The sequence below is a fragment of the Cydia splendana genome, chromosome 20 (assembly GCF_910591565.1).
Source record: "Cydia splendana chromosome 20, ilCydSple1.2, whole genome shotgun sequence".
In the NCBI taxonomy this organism is placed as follows: Eukaryota; Metazoa; Arthropoda; class Insecta; order Lepidoptera; family Tortricidae; genus Cydia; species Cydia splendana.
Window position 1 is genome coordinate 11540461 of NC_085979.1, and position 12989 is coordinate 11553449.

The 12989-nt window shown below is 38.3% G+C and overlaps 2 long non-coding RNA genes across 2 annotated transcripts in view; both read left to right on the forward strand.

Annotated features, from left to right (window-relative positions):
• The window catches only part of LOC134800867 (uncharacterized), a 367053-nt gene that overhangs the window by 143178 nt on the left and 210886 nt on the right, over positions 1-12989 (forward strand). The gene's annotated exons all lie outside the window — the stretch shown is intronic.
• LOC134800875 (uncharacterized) overlaps positions 1-12989 on the forward strand; it is a 93814-nt gene that overhangs the window by 952 nt on the left and 79873 nt on the right. The gene's annotated exons all lie outside the window — the stretch shown is intronic.

Sequence of the window (12989 nt, forward strand, 5' to 3'; positions counted from 1 at the left end):
AAAACATGATTAAGTATACATTTTTATAGTATTTTATGAGGGTACTATCAATTAACAATTTAGGCAAAAGTATCGTTACTTATGGAATGGGGAGTCAAATATCAGAATGGAAATTGTATAATAAATCCATCTATACCCAAATTACAATTGCTTATCGTAAAAAAATAATTAACGTACTTGGAACCTAAAATGCTCTAGTGCAGAAACGTATCATTTTCTGCACACCTTTTAGAACAACAATGACCCCCTTTCAGAGCATGGGAAATGAAAAAAAAAATACTATGGGACAATCTTACACAAATCGTACATAAATACTAAAATACATAGAAAAACATCCATAACTCAGGAACAAAAATCTGTGATAAATAGGTACACAAATTCCCTTACCAGGATTCGAACCCGAGACCTCCTGCTTCGCAGGCAGGGTCACCACCAACCAAGGACCATTTTTTATACAAATTAACCGGTATTCTATTTCGGTTGTTCATGTATATTTTTTTGCATTTAAGTAATATAGCTAATCTGCTCAATCCTATCACTATCCTTACCTAAATACCAGGGATCGGAACCGGTTTTTTGCAAAAACTTAGCAATAACCATATTTTTCGAATTATTTTATACTCGAAATGTAGGACTCAGTTGTGTTTTTAGGTTACGACTTCGTATTATTAGATAGCTCAATAAGAAATGAAGTAATTAGCAAAGAACGAAAAAATACCGTTTCCGTTCCCATACTAAAAATACCGGTATCCGATCCCAGCTAAATACTATTCTAGAATATCATAAAAAATATTGTGAATGCTATGTGATATTTTTATATCTGGGGGCACGGTAGCAGTGTTGGCCGAAACGTTAATGCAATTGACCAGTTTTGACCATTAACCAGTACAAATTGAACCGTCAACTGTAACCGTCCTTTACTGTTTACGGTTCAATTTGTAATGGTTAATGGTCAATTGCAATTAGGGAATGCAAATCGGTTATTTTTTGTATGGAAATAACCGCGGTTTCGGTTAATAACCGATAATTTCCATACAAAAAATAACCGAAAATAACCGATTTGCATTCCCTAATTGCAATTAACGTTCGGCCAACGCCGCACGGTAGTGCCCCCGCCAAGACGAGCGAAGCGAAGCACAATGGCACTACCTAACTTTTCTCGTAGCGCTTCGTCGTTTTTTAACCCTCATTTAGTTATAGCGGTAACGGTCCCTGCTATATACCAACCAACTAGGCTAGGAGATCGTTAAACTATAGAATAGTTGGAACTATAGACCGCCCTTCAGCGTTGGTATCGAATATCGATTATCGTCACATCATAAATCGGCGGGAGGTACATTAAATCTCCGCAGTCTCGCGATAGAAAACTGTTATGGGAAAAGTGTAAAGAGAAGAAAATGCTGAATTTTCAGTGTCAAATATAACTCAGATAATGTGTAAATTTTAATTAAAGAGTGAAGCGTAAAATTGTTGTCAATTCCAACTTGCAACATCAGAATTAACGACATAAACAAAATATACTATAACATAAAGCTAGTTAGAAAAGAACAGAACAAAGTGAGGGAGTGTTATTAATATTATAAACATCATATTTCCATAGAAATTCAGAATAATTATGACATTGCTACACTCTGTCATTGTCATTGCAAATGCCATGCAGAGTTAGGTTAGTCTGCCTCACACTCCATATCAATCAAATATAGGTATGTATATAGGTACCATTATACATCATCAGCCTGCCTCAAACCTCACCTCCATGCTCGTAACTCGTAAGCTACAAAGTATAAAGAAAAAATCCTGCCAATCATCATAGATTGCAAAGCAAAGAAAAGCATTTTTTCCCAAAGTTCCGTTTCCCCTTTTAACAACTTATCCTTGTGCAACAGAGCGTTCACCGCTTAAACACCAATATAGGACGGTCTTCCCCGGTGTGTGAGCGAGAAAACACTATACACGTATATAGCGGTCCCGCTCGCACATCCTAAGTGAATACCGCCTAAGGGGAAAACGTAAATAGGCGACTAAAAACGACCCATTACGTAGCCATGAAACCTGGGGGGTTTCTCAAAGGCATTAAAATATTGCACGAGAAAAATGTAAAAGCTAATTAGAGACTTCCAAAGTCCATTAGCGAAATTGCTGGCTCTATCTTGTCTATGCTTCGGAAATGTTTGCACAGACGGCACGGATGCACAGTATTAGGTCTAGTTACAGTAAACTATCTATACCTGCCTGTGAAGCCGATAGTCCTGGGTTCAAATCCCGGGAAGGGTATTTATTTGTGTGTTGAGCACAGATATTTGTTCCTAAGTCATGGAGGTTTTCTATGTATTTAAGTATTTGTATATTACATATTATATCGTTGTCTGGGTAAGTGGGTACCCACAACACAAACCTTGAGCTTACCGTGGGTCTTAGTCAATTTGTGGATGAATGTCCCTATAATATTTATTTATTTATACCTCTTGTGTCGAATGATAGTCACTATGACAGTTCATTCAAGTCTCTTTTGGTTAGGCTTAATGTAAAAAGTAATTGAAGAAATGTTTTACCGTATTTATGTTACTTCAATGTCACATGTTTAAATACATACATTAATGAGCACTCTCTTTCTAACTTTACCGAAAAGATTGAGTTACGCACGATATACGGCAAAAAGGTAGCATTTTAATGTTGACCCTATTCATTTAAAGCGTCGTAAAACAGGCATAACTTATAAAAACTTATAAACGTTATATAAAGATTCCACGTTGCCATAGTTACAGAAGTAATATAAAAAAATAATACAAGATTACTATTCGAATCCCGTTTATTCACTAATGATTACGAAAGTATTGCGAGTTTACTATGGCCACTCGTGGCAGTGCTATTTGTAGGTATCTAGTGTCATCACCAATGGCGGATTTGCCCTAAGGCCCAGTAGGCCCGGGCCTAGGCCAATCGTGACAAAAAAATGAGAAAAGGGCTGTTACTTTACTGCATAGCCTAGGCGGTCAAATCCGCCACTGGTCATCACTAGTTTAAACGCACTTTTTTCTTGGGAAATATACTACTCTAACTGACACATGTCTACTCTGTCATACGTATCTAGTTATTTATGGAACCCGCTGGCGATTGTCCACTTTTTCATGATTAAAAGTGACGATATAATCGCTTTTGAAAGCGTTGTGTTTTGTTTCGCGTAGTCTGAAATTTTATGGGGTTTTTATTATTTCGCCTTTGATGTTCCGGCCGAATAAAACTATCTTTCATATTTAAAACTATCCATTTGAAATCATAGTCGTTAGTTCAAGATGTCTACAGGGACTATTCGATAAGAGAAAAATAGTCAATGATTTTAGAAACTTCTCCAAAAAGAATCGAAAGACATTTACTTTGGGATCATCCATTAATTACGTCACACGAATTTCTAGGTTGTTTACCCCTCCCCCCCTCCTTGTCACACTTGGTCACATTTTGCAAACCCCTGCCCCCTTGGTGTGACGTCACATTTTAGGCAATTTTGTTTTCAACGAAATCGACAATATTAACTCGGCATTATTTTTTAAATAAAAAAATATTTTTGATATATAAATATTAGTAATTTTATAACACAACGAAAGTTACATCCAAAATCTCATTATTTAACTGTACAGCGAATAAAAAAATATAAATTAATTTTCGGTTACTGATGAAGTTAAAGTGACATCACAATGTTTGTGACTCCCCCCTCCCCCATGTCACAACATGTCACATTTTCTTGACCCCCTCCCTCCCCCTAAACGTGTGACGTAATTAATGGATGACCCCTTTACACAAAAAAAAATTAGACTAAAAAGTTTCAGAGTCCCAAATAACAATACTCAAAAAATTTGAAAGCGTTTGCCATGTTACGAGCTGACATTAAATTAATAATTTACCCATACATCTAATTTTTTAAAGATCAAACCCTTCACACTCACTGTCATTCAGTCTTTAAACTATAATTAAACATTCCGAGACAAGTCAAAAAAAGCAATTACTTCTATTTTGACGTACACACGTGTATGGACGTATAGACGTCCTCCCGCAGACTTCACACTACGACGCTGTTACGAAGACCACTATATCATTGGCAACATTTTAACTGAGATGCGTTTTTGCGATGACGATGAGTGTAATTTATTTAAAATTATACACTACTTTTTCTTTTGAGAAAAAAGTGTCCCAAAAGCTGCATACAGTCTTAGTTCGTTCCATTCCGTTACGGTCATAAAAAGTGTAAGAAAAGGTGGTAACGGAATTGAAAATAAATCTCCGGACACTTTTTTCTCGTTTATGAATCGAAATATGTAGCTCACGAGCTATTCTGAGTGGAAACACAATTTTAAATATTATATTGGTCACCTTTTCTTTAGTGTATGATATATTTCAGTTTATAATTTATTATTTCATATGCTCTATCTAGTACGTACACAAATGATCTGTGCCGGAATCACAACAAACGAAGCACCTTTGAAAACACTTAGTTCCCCCTTCCCTTTGATACGCTATATTTAAAACAGCGCAACGAAAACATTCTACCCTTTACTATAAATAAATACGGAGTTAAAAATTGATGGCAGACTTCCATCGAATCGATCCGGGTTGGTAACTTGGTACGGACCAAGATGATCATACGGGATCTTAGAGAACATAACCAAACGGTCATTAACAGGCGTTCCCCTCTGTCGAAAATAGGCGGCCGCAAAAAACGGCAGACTATTTTGTACCGAAAATTATAGACACGGCGTCTCCGTTGGTTATATCCTCTAAGTACAGGATGGCCAAAAAATAAGTGCATTCCCGTTGCTAGGGAGGTTTTGGAATTATACTGAGCAACTTTTACTATGGGACCAACCCGGAAATCGCGAAAAAAAATTTTGCTGTTTCATACATTTTGGCTGGTCCATCAGGGTAAATTTTTTTTCGCGATTTTCGGGTTGGTCTCATAGTAAAAGTTGCTCAGTATAATCCCAAAACCTCGCTGGCAACGAGAATGCACTTATTTTTTGGCCAACCTGTATATAACAGAACAAGTTTGTGACACTTCAAGAAATATTCTTATTTGCTATACTTACTTATGTAAAGATTCTGTTTTCTTATAGTTCGTAGTTCGAGAATGGGTGGAGAATGCCTTTTGGCATCAAGTCCGCCATTTGTACATAATTGTAGGTATATCTTTGTGCAATAAAGTTTAAATAAATAAATGGAATACTACAGTAGGTACTATTTTATGAAAATTATTATTTGTATCTCCTTGGATATCACGGGCCTATAATCCCGGTTTTTTGATAGGCTTGCGTGGGGACACAGATCCAACACGTAGAGGCCCCTTGGAGAGCTTTTATGTCATGTAGAACGCCTGCTGGAACCGGTTCACAGGTGCTACAATAGACACCCATGAACCGGTCTCAGCTGGCATTGGGACTATTAGAAAAAGAGAACAGTATACCGGTCTATGGATTGAAGTTTGGGTGGACTATGAGACTGGGTTATTACAAAGACGTACGGACACCTGCCATAACAATGTTCACACAAGTTATCGAGGCAGGTGGTGACTTGCCGCGCACTAGATGGGCCCCTGAAACTGCCGTCGCGAAGACGACCAGAAGCAACATCGGTGTGAGCGGCTCAGGGGTGTCGAGAGGTGTGCGCCGCTTTCTACCCAGTGGCTGTTAGCAGCCACTGTGCCAACTCGCGTCTTATGCATCTTTCACTTCCACCCCTGGAGCATATAGCTCTCACGACTCCTCTCTGGACGGCCAATTAAGGCAAACCAGAGCTGAGAGTCCTGCGGGTCCCCTTGGGGTCCACTCCGACCGACGAAGACACGCCGGAGACGGAGACCCTGACCGACTCTCGGGAGCACTCGGGTCCGTGGGGTCGTTACTTCCCAACAGCTCGCCACAAGCTGCCCTGCCCTGAAAATTATTATTATTAATTTTATGTAAATCAATTCATAGAGTTATTATGATGATGATTAGTATGATTACAAATCTATTTATGACAGAAACTAAGTACTGTATATAACTAGACATCTGAATTCAGCTGCTTGATGTGAATTGTACATGCCAATGTACTTTAGGAATACAGTTGGTTGGACTTTTATACCAATTTAATAACAGAACACAAGCTAGTAGAAAGCTCAGGTGAAACAGAATAGATCTCGTGAACAAAATTTCTAGAATCGGTTAGGAAATGCGACGTGGAAACAAAGGTAAAGAAACTACAAAAGTATTTTTGCCCGGGCCAAAACGGAGAAGCTTAGCTAGCGCTACGCAGTATACGCAATAATTCTTGTTCATACTGATTCCCCTGCGTCTTTAATTCGCCCATTTTTGGCAAGCAATCGTAACAACACTCCTGAGTACCCAGCCCCGCACTATCGAATTGACAAGGAAAGCCGGGCTGATAAATGTGTCTGATAAAATACTCGCGGTTTGCATTTTGATGCTGACTGCATTATCGATTGAGACTGGCAGGTGGATTTGAGGTTTTCTTGATATTGCTGTAGGGCGCCCTCTAGCGGGCGCGGTTGCACGAAGCGAAGTGTGTTGGCAAAAATTGTATGAGCAACCAAACTGGTTACAATGGCACCCGCGTGCGTGCGCCCGCTCCGTGCACCCGCGCCACCTAGCGGACGGCCTTACTCATTCAAAACAAAATCATACAAACTATACATACCATAAATGTATTAAAACTGGGACAACACATCGAACAATATATTTAGAGCCTAGTTGTCTTCTAGTTTCATTGCTTCCCGCTAAAAATACTCTTTGACCGATAAATGTAGAGTTCGTCAAAATTGCTCAAAAACCCACATGCATTTTATGTCGAAAATTTACAAGAGCTATTTAGCATATTATACATATTAATGATTACAATTAGGCCGTGAAATCAAACCCGCCTCTGCCTCTAATGTTGCCGCTGAATCCGTCATATATTATTTAACAAGCAATGACCGAGAGTGAGCGTGCTAGTTCGAGCACATTAAAAATGTACGCCATCGCCGTGAGAGTAGTGTAACCAACAGATTTTAGAAATCCAGATAAATATTAGAGGCCTATTCACACCGCATTTTTTCGCGCATCGACAGCGTGTTTTTCATTCTACGGAACAGTTTGTTTGCATTCGCAACGATACAAACTTGCGTTTACATCGATACAAGCGCGGGCGTCACCAGTCTTTTTACGGTGTACTTATATACCTATCGATACAAACGCGCGTCGATGTCGTGTTAAAAAAACGCAGTGTGCATAAACATTAATAAAAACAGTAGGTACGCAATATTTTTAAAATAGAAATTGGGTTCCTATGATGGTCTAAAGAATTTTGATTTTTTAACAACAACGAGAAATAATTATTTTGTTTCAATTTCAGGATGAGAAATCGCTATCCTGGCAACTGTCGCTGAAAGAGCATTAACTATGACAGTCTCTCAGGTATCAAACGACATGTATAAGCGTGACATGAAAAGCTTAACAATATACTGATTACGACTTCAAAGATTGGTGTTTCCTACATTGATTATTAATAACCTTCATGTTATCTGTCTGAAAAATCCCGAACCATACGTGAAAATCCTGACGTATGGTAACCCTATAAGAGCCGCGAACCTCATAAAATTTGCAGAACTCAGTCAGCTGTCATGTCCACTTGGCTGCCTTTAGACACAATGTTCTGCGGATAATAGCTAATAATCAGAGGTATTATTAATATATACTTTATTGTATATGACAGGAAACCCAGAACACGAGGGAACAGGATAATAGGTAAATTCGTTATAGTGCAAGGAATGCCAGTATCTAGACTGCATATAAACAACTGTGCCAAAAGAAAAGAAACATACTGTTCTGATTAATAATGTAATACGTATTGTTTGTTATTGTCAGTGTTATGTTGGAGGACCTATTTGTGTTCTATCGCTCTTGCATATTCGAGCGATAGAGAGGCAAATAACAAAATTTCGGTTTTCTATGACCGCGTCAGGCCCCTAGGTCACCTCAGGTTACAATCCCAGTAATAATAGTAGTAGTAGTTCTCAAATAAATATTTTGTTCCTAAATATCCTTGACGTTTCGGGCTTCTACGCTTAGTCTTTTTGTATCGGATTGTGTAAAATTTCGTACCTATGACATATCAAGTCATACAACATTTTAACAACAAGTTACAACACTGCCTGCATAGTGCATACGTTATTGTATTGTATTGTGCTATGGGAATTACTCAGAACAATAGCGTGGGTACGTTAACATTGCAATTATGTAAGTACACATGTACCCTTACTGCGACAAAGATGTATAACTAATTGTCTGTAGGTCATTGTATTGAGTCATTTTACTGGCAATTTAATCATAGATTCCCTGTGTCGATCTCTGGTAAAAGGAACCTCATAGTAGTCATAGTTCAGATATTTACGCACCGTGTGAACGACACGTATTGGTAGTAGGTAGGTACTCGGTATTACTACTACTACTACTGAAATTATCGTTAGAATCGCTTAAGGTGTCTGAATGCTATTTAATATGAGCACATCCTATTAATTCGTGCTATAAGTAAAAGTAGTCGTTGTATGCAGTAAGTGCTTGGTAGCTTATGTAGTGCCATTAAGGTAATGTCAGTGTTCAGTTACTGGTACATCAACGTGCGTGTCGGCAACTGACACCGGAACGAGTATCATTATTACTTGACTAGAGTAAAAGCAATATATATTTTGCAGTTACTTTTTACCGACTACGGATTTTACGGATCAAAGTTTTTCTAACGCTACGCTGGTTGAATTACCTATTAATAACTCTGTAATGTCCGTTCCAGTGTAATCGGCTTCAAGTTTTGTAATTAACTTATTTATAAAACTACACTTTATATTTTAAAATTCTAAAACAAATGTTGACACCCTTAAACACAGCTCGCGACATATAAAAAAAATGTTTAAGACGTATAAGTAACTGTCTTTCTCCCCAATGTAACGAGATATCCTTAAAAAACGGAATAGAACACCCTTTTTCAATCAAGCGTAACAAAGTAAACAAACACAATACTCACGTGTCCAAATACTGGAACACCCTGTACACCGGCTTCCGGTAAACCAGGAATCCGTCGCACCTCTCCATGGCTCAGATAACGAGGTTTCACCACTCAAAAACCCTCGCCACCACTCGAGCTCCCGCTACGGCCCTCGCCAGCGAATCTCATTATCCAATGATACTTGACACTTACAAACACTTTACAAAAATTAAGGCGTCCTTAAACTACTAAAATGGATACAAATTTTGGTCCTTTAAGGTGACTTTTAGATTTAAGGCTGAATTTGATTACATAAGATATATTTTGGTAAGCACTTAAGTTTTACACTACGGTTTTAACGCCGGTAAGGCGATCACAGTCCACTTTTTATATTTGGCAGACCAGCTGAAAAATAAAAACGCACATGTGAGTACATATCTTCAGATATAAATAGGCATATCAAACGTGATGGCGATGGCATATATTTTTGCACACTTTCACTATTCAAAGCATTGCTTATTCGTTTTCTTCTTTTTTTACCTTTTTTTCTTGCATCTTACTATTTGTTTTTACGATTTCACTCGCGTGATACATGAACAAATATTACGGCTTATTATTACACAAACAGATCTAGAACCACTACATTCGCAAGAAGGATAAGGAAAGACAAGGAAGGAGGTAGATGGCCAAAACTATAGTCTGTATCTTTAGGTATTTAAATAAAAGTAAACAATTTGTACATTTTCGGGTAGTTATAACATTTATTGGTTAACCGACCATTTACAAAACCGCCTGGATCTGTCACTGAACGACCTGACTTTAACCTACATTATTTGATCGTGTAATGTTAATTAGTTTTAGAAGTGTGTGTGTATTTTTGTATGTTATTGATTATTGACATGTACGTTTACATCGTATTAAACGAATTGAATTGAATTGAATGTGTTCATCTACCCTCAACTGTCTTAACGAGCCTTTTGAGGGTAGATTTTGTTTACTTTTATTTAAACACCTAAAGATACAGAGTATAGAGCAGATCAGCCACAGGAATGTGGTTGTGTTTCCACCAGAGATGTGTGAGGATGCGCGTAGCGAGGGATGTGTTTGTTAAACCAATAGAAAATTGACAAGAGCTGCGAGGATAGGAGGAGGATAAATTAAGGGGCTCCCCCACGCCAATGACCTTCGATCTGAATTCCTTAGTTTTCTAATGTTTTGTGTAGCCTATCATATTAACAGCAACGGCTTTAAGCAATATAGCAACCCATATTTACTTCAAAGTGCTTCAAAGTTCATTGTCTTCTAAATCTAGATATTTGGCATCAAAGTTGAAGAATTTTAGGCTAAAAAACTGGTTTTCTGGCTATAACTTTTGTGTTAATTAATTTAAAATTAAAACCTAGACACGTTTTTCGAGACGTCAAAGGCGAACCCAAATATGTAGATTTCGTTCATGTAAGATCCTTCACAACAAACTAGATACGAAAAAAGTGTTTTTTTAGACAATGTTTATAAAATTCATAAAAAAAATAAGTATTCGTTTCTTTCAAAATCCGTTAGACAAAACGGAGATAAAATATTGAAGAACCGATAACCGTTTGTCGTATTCTATCTGTAGTGCAAAAAAAGGAGATACGATTCAAAACTTGTCAAAAATCGATGGAAGCCTCGGGTAGCCCCTTAAGTGATTCTATTGGTTCAACAAACACACTTTCGCTACGTATCCTCGCACATCTCAAGTGAAAACCGAGCCTTAACATGATCTATTTTAATTAAAAAGTACCAGGATTTCAAAGAACTACGAATATTTTTGGTCTATCTAAATGTCGTTGTTTGAAACAATAAAATAGCCAATCAACGCTAAAGCGTAAATTATGAGTTGCATACAAAATATTAGTACATATAACTGTCAATTTCCGCATCCTTCCAAGGGTTTGGCCTCTCACCGACATCATTAGGCACACGTCAATAACCCTTGTACCCTTTTGGAGCCCAAACTGTCGCCGATATGACTGACAGGCGAAGAATAATGATGCGTTTGAACAAGCTCAGGGTTCGTAAGTATGATGATGACTTCAAAGTTCCAAACTTGACAGAAGTTTGTAGGTTTGGGTTAAATGAAAAATGTCATAGGAATCATTTATTAGCTACAGTATAAAAACTGTGTAGGTTTTCTAGTCGAGTTCCAGGTTTCATACTTTCTTCCAGATGGGACGATACTTTTGAAATTTATTACGGAAATGTGCGAAAAACGTTAAGTAAGTCGAATTTTTACTTAGTTCTTTTGCAGAAATATAGTTTGTCAAAGGACTGTCTCATTTCAATCATAGACAGAGAGAATCATATACTAACTTTGTCTTACACTAGTACTAGCACCCAAAAGAAAAGGATGAGTATAGTTTTCCTGGTTGTTACTGACTGACAAATTGGTTTGACCAACTATATACAAAAAACGGCTCGCAAGAAGTTTAACTAAAAACAACCACACCGAGATAGTGAGATATTTACTCAGTGAAGACACCTGACATTGAATAAAACTAGCAACGTATGCAAAAGAGTCACACACGTTTTACATACACAAATACGTCAACGACCTGACTACAGCTGCTCGCCTGCAATATAATCGGATAATGAGCAGATTGCATCGATTATCGCATCGCGATGCTAATTTTGGCTTGATACTTGGCAAGTTGGCGTCCAGTTACTTTTTACAACTTTGTTTTTAGGGTTCCGTACCCAAAGGGTAAAACGGGACCCTATTACTAAGACTTCGCTGTCCGTCCGTCCGTCCGTCCGTCCGTCCGTCCGTCCGTCCGTCCGTCCGTCCTGTCTGTCACCAGGCTGTATCTCACGAACCGTGATAGCTAGACAGTTGAAATTTTCACAGATGATGTATTTCTGTTGCCGCTATAACAACAAATACTAAAAACAGAATAAAATAAAGATTTAAGTGGGGCTCCCATACAGCAAACGTGATTTTTGACCAAAGTTAAGCAACGTCGGGCGTGGTCAGTACTTGGATGGGTGACCGTTTTCTTTTTGCATTTTTTCCGTTTTTTTTTTTGCATTATGGTACGGAACCCTTCGTGCGCGAGTCCGACTCGCACTTGCCCGGTTTTTTATTTAAGTTTCTGGCTGTAAGTTTCTTCTCCTTACATTATAACATAAAGGTATCTGTATTAAATTTTAAATCAAACCCTTAAAGAAAGATACAAATTTTATTGACACAGACGATGTCTGCAAAAAGTAGCATGCTGACTTAACCAATCGCTACGATGTAAGTATCGCCATTACTTATCTGACGTGTCAAAAACGTGTGCCACCCCGCTAAACTCCTTGTTACACGGAGACCAATCAAGTTTCCGACGGTCCAAGGTCACCCTAGCCTTGGCCGAAACGCGATGCAATTTGGTCGCAAACCACCATTTAAATTGGAAACCAGCATCGATGGCCGCCGAGTAGAAGGGGCTCATGCTTTTATTCCCCACTAATCGTTAAAATACTCGTTGGTTCGTAACAAGTTTTTTAAGAAACGGATGATGTTGTCCGTCGACGTATATCTCAGGACTGGCTTTACGGGCAATAAGAATGGGGTATGAATGGGGCCAGTACAGCGGTGTGACACCGGTGTGTTGATGTGTTCGCATCACGCGCGCGATTGGTCGCAACTAGTTGGCTAGAATTCGTGAGTGACACCGCTGAACTAGTACCATTTTTAGTGCCCGTAAGGCCCGTCCTGAGATAGGTCGATGATGTTGTCATGAAAGTCGTACCAATCTAACTCTGAACCGAATTTGACACGACAAAGAGTGCAAGCATAATAAACGTCATATTTTCACAAAAATTTGTTTGGTTGGTTCGACTCAAACTGTATCACCTATTCCACATTCCGTAATGTTTTTTAGAGCAATCAATTGCCTTTATATATCTTCAAAGGCATTTTTTCAAGGCTTTTACGCCATTATTCCTCGCATTCTGTACAT